Below are 8,098 nucleotides of genomic sequence, written 5' to 3'. Positions count from 1 at the left end.
GAGGCAGCCCTTGGAGGCCCAGGGGTTTAGAAGTCAGTGGGAGAAGCACACGTCAGGGAAAAGGGGATTCGAGCCCAGGGGCATAGGACTATTTATTCCATACCCTCCATCCCTACTTTGCATCCTAGTCCCTGCCTCTAGAATGTGCTGATGCTCAGGCTGCAGGGAATCCAGAAGTTCTGGGTCCCACTGTATGTACCTCCGGAGCCCCATGTGGCTAAGAATGCTAAGCTCTGGCCAATGTTGAGGTAATTCTCTAGGCAGATCATAGAATACACATCACAATTTCGCATATAATCAATCCTCTTGGGCAATGAGAATGAGGAAAAACATCAACAAATGGATATGTGGAAATAAAAGCTTCTGCAAATCAACTGAATGTCCAACTGGCTCAGTTAGCTGGGATCCTGCACATCTTCCTGTCTGCCTCTCTGCCTGGGAGGAGAGAATCAGCCTGCTGAGGGAGACAGGCCACCCACATGAGTCCAGATGAAGAGGGGCAGGCCATGTGAACTAATGCAAAGTCCAGAGGGGTCACCAGCTTTGCCATTTGGTCATTCACCACATCCTAGCTCTTCTCACACTATATGGTCATTAGCTGTCGTCTCCACATTAGACCATGGACATGGGCTCTGTATTCTTTCCTTCCTTCCCCCACTACCCAGGGCACAGCAGGTATCTCATTTAAGATGCTTTTGTTGGGGCGCCTGGGTGGCGCAGTCGGTTAAGCGTCCGACTTCAGCCAGGTCACGATCTCGCGGTCTGTGAGTTCAAGCCCCGCGTCGGGCTCTGGGCTGATGGCTCGGAGCCTGGAGCCTGTTTCCGATTCTGTGTCTCCCTCTCTCTGCCCCTCCCCCGTTCATGCTCTGTCTCTCTCTGTCCCAAAAATAATAAATAAACGTTAAAAAAAAAAAAAGATGCTTTTGTTCATCTTCAGCCTCCCCTTTTCAATGGTCAGGACTGAGCTCACTCCATATTGTCATGAATACTGTTACTTCAGCACCGAAGGGGCAGGGCACGAAGCCACGGTCAAGAACAAGGTAAATGAGTTCAGTGAACAAGTTTACCTCACCTGCCTGGCTGACCAGAGGGGACCGCAGAACTGGGGGGAGGTCTCTAACATCAGTGGTGGCTTTGAAGAGAAACATCACATGTGCCTGAAACCAAGCCAGTACTCACTGCTTCTAGAAAATAGTTGGAATAAAAAGGAAGGAGAATTTCAAAGGAAATCGAACTCAGAGGGCAGGAGTGAGGGCTCTTAGCTGCCACTCTTTTGTGAGAGGATTTCCATCAGGGCAAAAAATGCAGAGCAAGTGGTTCCCTGTCCAGAAGCCCCTTCAGCTCCTTCTGGGAGCTATCTTCAGATTTCTTTTGTCTCTTCAGATCCATTCAGTCACTCCATCTCACTCCATCAATGTGTTCTGAGCAGCTGCCATGGCCGCGTGTGGTAGGTGCGGTGGGGGCACCGCCAGCCCCACGAGTAATTACAATACACTGACAAGGGCTGCATAGAGGAGGGGACACAGGGCTGAGGGAGGTCAGGGCAGAAGGCGCCTCTGGCTGTCTGGAGGACCTAAAAGGCTTCCCAGAGAGGGTGGAGTGTACTTCTCCAGGCCCACCGCCTTTCCACCTCTTGGCCTGGGTCTTGTACAGGGCCCTGTGCTGTGGGAGACAGGCAGGCAGGGCACACGGTTCATCCTTCAGAGAGCTGGCACCTTGGTCTCCTGCTTTTCACTCTCAGGAGCCTCCTCAGGGTCCAGTTGTTCCCACACAGCCCCTTCTCTTGGTGGAGTCTGAGCCCACGATATGGCCACACAGGGCCGTGGTAATGCTGCTGAGAAGGGGGAAGGAGTGCAGCGGCGGAGAAACACCACTTCACCCTCAAGCCCCACCCTGTGGGTAACTGTCTCAACCCCCAACTGTGCTTGTGGAGGCACAGCTCGGTGTGGCCAAACCACAAAGTCCCCATTTGGAAGATCCCGTTTCCTAACCACCCTGGCCCGACATCAATAGCAATATTGCCTCACAAAGAATGGCGAGCCATTGACTGCGGGAACCACCAGCGCCAGGGCTCAAACACCAAGCTCAGACGTGAAGAACTCCCCTCCGGAGTGTAAAGCCAAGTTCAGAAATAAGAAACACAAAGCTTTCAGCCCAGTGTCCTCCACGGAGACATCCTCAGCGTCCCTGCGCGCAGCTGCCTCAGCTGTGTCCCTCAGCCCCTCCTCAGAAACTTAGAAACGAATGGCCCGCAGCTGTGCCAGCTTCCAGGCCTCCTCCTTAACCCCTTGGTTTCCTCTGTCAGTGCCAGAAAAGTCAGGCCTCGGATATCCTGCTCAGGGGCAGAGTGCACCCGCCACACGGAGTTCATGGTGTACACATTCTATAGTTTCTCCTAAGAAACCACGTTGATAATAATTGCGGCCACTTATGGAGTACCTTGTATGCCTTACCCACTTGCGTTAGCTCTTCTGAGACCTCTCAGCTTTGAACACTAAGTAGAAAGTAGTAACAGTGTCACCTGTCTTGTGAGAACATTGAGGCCATGCAGCCAGCAAGCAAAGGCAGGATTTGAACTTGGCTTGGTTCTCTTTCTGCCCACCCCATCACTTACTCTGAGAAGAGTTGATTCTCAAATGTGCAGATTCAAGAGATAAATCACCATTCTAAAAAAAACTTTAAAACCGGAAACTGCCGGATTGAGGATTGGAGTTAGGGTTTCTTCCTCACCAAAGGGATTCATTGACTTTGGACAAGTACCAGCTTCCTTGAGCTCCTACAAACTCATCTTCAAAATAGTGCAAGTAAAAATATCTTCCTTTCTTCCTTCTTGGGTCTGTTGGAAGATCAGATAGATCCAGTTGGGCAAAAGCATCATAAACTGCAGAGAAGGATGATGGTGCTTGATGACTCTCACTCTGCCACAGGACACAACATATTCTAAGACAAGAAAGGCTCACCCAGGTGGTTTCAGGGGGAATTCTGGGGTCTGACATGCCAAGAGCCTTTCATTTCATTTGTCAGAAATAGGCTCTGAGGCACTCTGTAAGGCCCTGTTATTTTTATGGTTTTGGAAGACCAGAAGGTTTATCATAATGACACATTTAAGTCCTGAACCTGGCCCATTAAACAGATGACCCACTGGCAGGAACCATATGTGAGCTATTGCCTTCATTCTACCTACTACCCTCCCTTATCACTGGTACTATATGAGATTGCTATTCTTCCATGGAAAAGAATCAGTGTAATTAAATTTGGATCATTGAGTTTATCATCAAAGCCCAGAAACAACCCAAATGTCCTTCAGTTGGGGGAAAAGATAAACAATCATGGTACATTCACACAACAGAATATTACTCAGCAACAAAGGAATGAAATACTGTTACGTGCAACAAATGCTTTATGCTAAATGGAAAGAGCCAGATTCAAAAGGCTATGTATTCTATGATTCCATTTATATGACATTCTGGAAGAGGCGAAACTACAGGACTAGGAAGAGATCAGTGGTTACCAGAGGTAAGTTTCGGGAAGAATTTGACTAGAAAGGAGTGACTCAAAGGAGTTTGGGGGGATTATGACCTGTTCCGTAATCTGATTGTGGTTGGGGTTACAGGGTTACATTTGTTAAAACTCCTAGAACCGTATATCAAAAAGAGTGAATTTTATGGTAGGTAAATTAAAAAAAACTTTTAAAAGGTAAAAAATAAACTACTCAGGGGGCGCCTGGGTGGCGCAGTCGGTTAAGCATCCGACTTCAGCCAGGTCATGATCTCACGGTCCGTGAGTTCGAGCCCCACGTCAGGCTCTGTGCTGACAGCTCAGAGCCTGGAGCCTGTTTCAGATTCTGTGTCTCCCTCTCTCTGACCCTCCCCCGTTCATGCTCTGTCTCTCTCTGTCCCAAAAATAAATAAACGTTGAAAAAAAAAATTAAAAAAAAATAATAAAATAAAAAAAATAAACTACTCAGAATTTTTACAAATGGGTCATTGAGAAAGTAGAGCGATTTGGCAGTGAGTCCCATAGTATAGTATAATGCTGCAGTAGGTAGAATAGTGTACCTAGTGTGGTGTCATAGTCTGGGAATTTAGCCACTGGTTCTCTGGCTTGGGTTAGGAACAATCACCTGGGTAAGATGTTAAGAGGAGCCCATCCCTTGGTGACCTGATTCCCTGGTAAACCCCAGATGCTACATTTTATTTTTTATTATGTATGTATCTATGTATTTATTATTTTTGAGAGAGAGAGAGAGCATGTATGAGAGAGGCAGAGAGAGACAGAATCCCACACAGGCTCCATGCCGTCAGTGCAGAGCCCAACACAGGGCTCGAACCCACAAACTGTGAGATCATGACCTGAGCTGAAACTAAGAGTCAGATGCTTAACCAACTGAGCCACCCAGGCGCTCCAGGAGTCTATATTTTAAACAAGCTTTCCAGGTTGTTTGGGTTCAGGTGGCTAATGGTCCACATTTTGAGACCCACCATTCAGCATTTCTTCATTATTTGGGAATAATGTGCACATCCCTGTATGCATTGGAATTTCTACCAGTAAAATGAGGACAATTAGCCTGTCTCCTGCTTCATGGTGACTTGGGGCTTGAACTTATGTCCAGGATCAAGAGTCACACGCTCTTCCCACAGAGCCAGCCAGGCCCCCTTCCCTTTAAATTTTGTATTTTATTGAACACATCTATGTTTCACCATTTCTGAAATATAAAGCTAAAATAGGACATTAAGGGGGCGCCTGGCTGGTCCTGTCTGAAGCCCCACAATGGGTATAGAGATTACTTAAAAATAAAATCTTAAAAAAAATTTTTTTAAGGTTTATTTATTTTGGAAAGAGAAAGACAGTGTGCAAGACGGGGAGGGGCAGAGGTAGAGGGAGACAGAATCTGAAGTGGGCTCCAGGCTCTGAGCTGTCAGCACAGAGCCCGACGTGGGACTCGAACCCACGAACTGAGAGATCATGACCTGAGTTGAAGTCAGATGCTTAACTGACTGAGCACCCAGGCGCTCAAAAATAAAATCTTTTAAAAATAAAGTAAAATAAGACTTTAAGAGTGTCGAATAGTCAAAGGGGATGAAGTCCTATTCACACATTTAGTGAGTAGTGAACTAGGAAAATTTCACGGCGATTTGGGATGGGAGAACATTCTGGTACATGATGGGGTGCTCCGAAGCGTTACCTCATTCCAGCAGCAGTAGTCTTGCATCTCTAACGATCTGTTCCTCTGGGGCCTGCACCTTGAACATCTTTTCCAGTAACCTGGCATCTCGGAAAATACCCAACCTCTTGGAAAGTGGTAGCTCTGACCTTAAGGATATATTCTTAAGATGAAATTTTGTCTCTCCGAAATGTTTTGAGCTTTTTCACAGAAACTCAAAGCCAGAGGCTTGCCTTCTGCAATGACCATAATTCCGAGCTCTAGGACCATTCAACTAGAAGACAGGATGAGAGCCTGGCTTCAAACCTCAGTTCTGTCGCTCACTGTCTGCGTGATTCTGGGCAAGAAAGTCCATTTCTTAGAATCTCAAGCTCTTACATTCAAATCTTTCAGGTGTCAACTGGGGCCAATACCTGTACTGACTTTGCAGGGATCCTACGGGGTTTGAAAGATGAATGCCGAGGTGTTTAGAGGTATGATGATGGCTGAGCTGTCAAAAGATTTGGCAAAAACAAAACCATACACACCTGTGTTATATACGTGTTAACCTGGCAAATGTTAAGGATTGTTGAATCTAGGGGCACCTGGGTGGCTTGGTTGGTGGAGTGTCTGTCTCTTGATTTTGGCTCAGGTCATAATTTCATAATTCGTGAGATTAAGTAGCACTGCACAGCACTGCACTGACAGCCAGGAGCCCATTTGGGATTCTCTCTCTCCCTCCTTCTGCCCTGCTCGCATGCACGCATTCTCTCTCTCCCTCAAAATAAGTAAAGAATTGTTGACTTGAGGTGACAGGTAATATGGGTCATCACTCTTCCAACTTTTCTGTATGTTTGAAGATTTTCATAATAAAATCAGGAGAAAAAAAAGATGATGCATGTAAAACCATCAGCACAGTGCCTGCCACTCAGTGGGTCTCAGCAGGTCAGAGAGCAGGGGAAGCACGCGGTGGCAGGGAAGGGAGTGGCAGGGGGAGAGGAGAAGAAGGGCTACAGGCTAGCCCCGTGCCAGAGGAGCCCCTGGAGAGCAAAGAACCAAGGGATGTGGAAGTCCTTGCAAGGCCCACTCTTGGGAGGGTGTGGGTGTGAGAACTGCTTTTCATCTTCCCGTCTCCAGAGAATCTGGGTGTGGGGAAGGAGTGTTCCACTCCACTTGGGAGGTTCCTGGAATGTCCTTTTCCCTTTCCTCAGGGTTCTGGGCCATTTGCAGGTGCTTCAGGCCCTCTTGGTTGAGGTGGGAAACATGATAGAGATCCCCTGGGCCTCCAGATTGTTTGCAGTTTGTAGACACTCTGAGCCTCCCTGATGTGTGTGAGTCCTGTTCAACAGCCATCCTGAATATCAGAGAGTAAATGAACAAGGACAAAATAACAAAAAGAGGGTCAGCAAATCCATGAGGGCAGCCCTCAACTGGGCAGCTGGGCTCCTTCCCTTGTCGCTCCCCTCATTCAAGGCTCCCACCCTAGCCCAAGGCTGGGCCTCATGGGTCTTCCAGATCTGGCGACACGAATCCAACGTGCTTGAAGAGGACATTTTCCTTTCCTGTTGCTGCTGTAACAAATCACCACAACCTTAGTGGCTTAAAACAACAAAAATTTATCATGATTCTAGAGGTCAGAGGTCCAGAATGGGTCTCATGGGACTCAAATCAAGCAGGGCTGTGTTCCTTCTGGAGGGTCTATGAGAGAATCCATTTTCTTGCCTTTTCTGGTTTCTAGAGGGTGCCCACATCCCTCACCCTGGGGGCCGTTCCTTCATCTTCAAGGCCAGTGGAGTCTTCCTCACAATGCCATTCCGCCGATTCTAACTCTTCCGTCTTACTCTACTCCATTTAAGGACACATGTATTACATTGGGTAGATAATCTCCTTATTGTAAAGTTTACTATTAACTGAATTCCCCCTTGTAACCTAACATAGTCACAGGTTCCAGGGATCAGAACATGAACATCTTTGGGGGAGCCATTATTCTGCACACCACAGAGAATCCCCCTCAATGGCAGAGCATTTTTACCTCTTACTCCCAGGAATTTTCACACTTTAGTGTACTTCAGAATCATGAAAAACAATGTTTGAAAAGGCAGAATTGGGGCGCCTGGGTGGCGCAGTCGGTTAAGCGTCCGACTTCAGCCAGGTCACGATCTCGCGGTCCGTGAGTTCGAGCCCCGCGTCAGGCTCTGGGCTGATGGCTCAGAGCCTGGAGCCTGTTTCCGATTCTGTGTCTCCCTCTCTCTCTGCCCCTCCCCCGTTCATGCTCTGTCTCTCTCTGTCCCAAAAAAATAAATAAACGTTAAAAAAAATAAAATAAAATAAAATAAAAAAGAAAAGGCAGAATTTCAGGCCCCGTTGGATGCGGATTCAGCACTTCTGAAATGGACCCAAGGAATCTGAGTTTTTAGCAAGCTCCCTTCATCCCCACAGGGGCTCATTTTGAAATATCTGTTTTCCTTTGTCACTGGAAGGTAGAGCGACTACATTTTAGAAACCCAGTTACAAAATCTACGCTCTTTGATTTATTGAGCAATTCCAAAGTACTGATAAATACAGCTAAAGTTCATCAAGCTCTTGCTCTGTACCAGACACTGAGTGCTGTGGCGTAGCATCTCATTTAACACTCACACTAACATGGCCAGGTAGGGCTCTCCATTCATCAGATGAGAAAAGGGTGGTACAGGGGGTTAGGTAACCTGACTAAGGTTACTTTTCTGTTTCCAAAGGCTGGTGAGCTCTTTTCTTCTTTCTTTTTTTCTTTTTTAATGAAGTATCCTCTTGAGCAGAAGCTCCATAGAGGTGAATCTCTAAAATGAAAGACCTGAGCTCTTAACCACTAACTAGACCAGTGCTGGCACACAGTAGGCCCTCAGGAAGTATGCGTTGAATTCTAGGGTAAATATGTAAGTAGGTGTTTGTATGCATTAGCTCTAATCCTCATAAGAA

Source organism: Herpailurus yagouaroundi, unplaced genomic scaffold (assembly GCF_014898765.1).
Source record: "Herpailurus yagouaroundi ecotype Mexico unplaced genomic scaffold, PumYag 139, whole genome shotgun sequence".
NCBI lineage: Eukaryota > Metazoa > Chordata > Mammalia > Carnivora > Felidae > Herpailurus > Herpailurus yagouaroundi.
The sequence above is the reverse complement of the archived record's forward strand: the minus strand, read 5'-3'. Positions refer to the sequence as shown.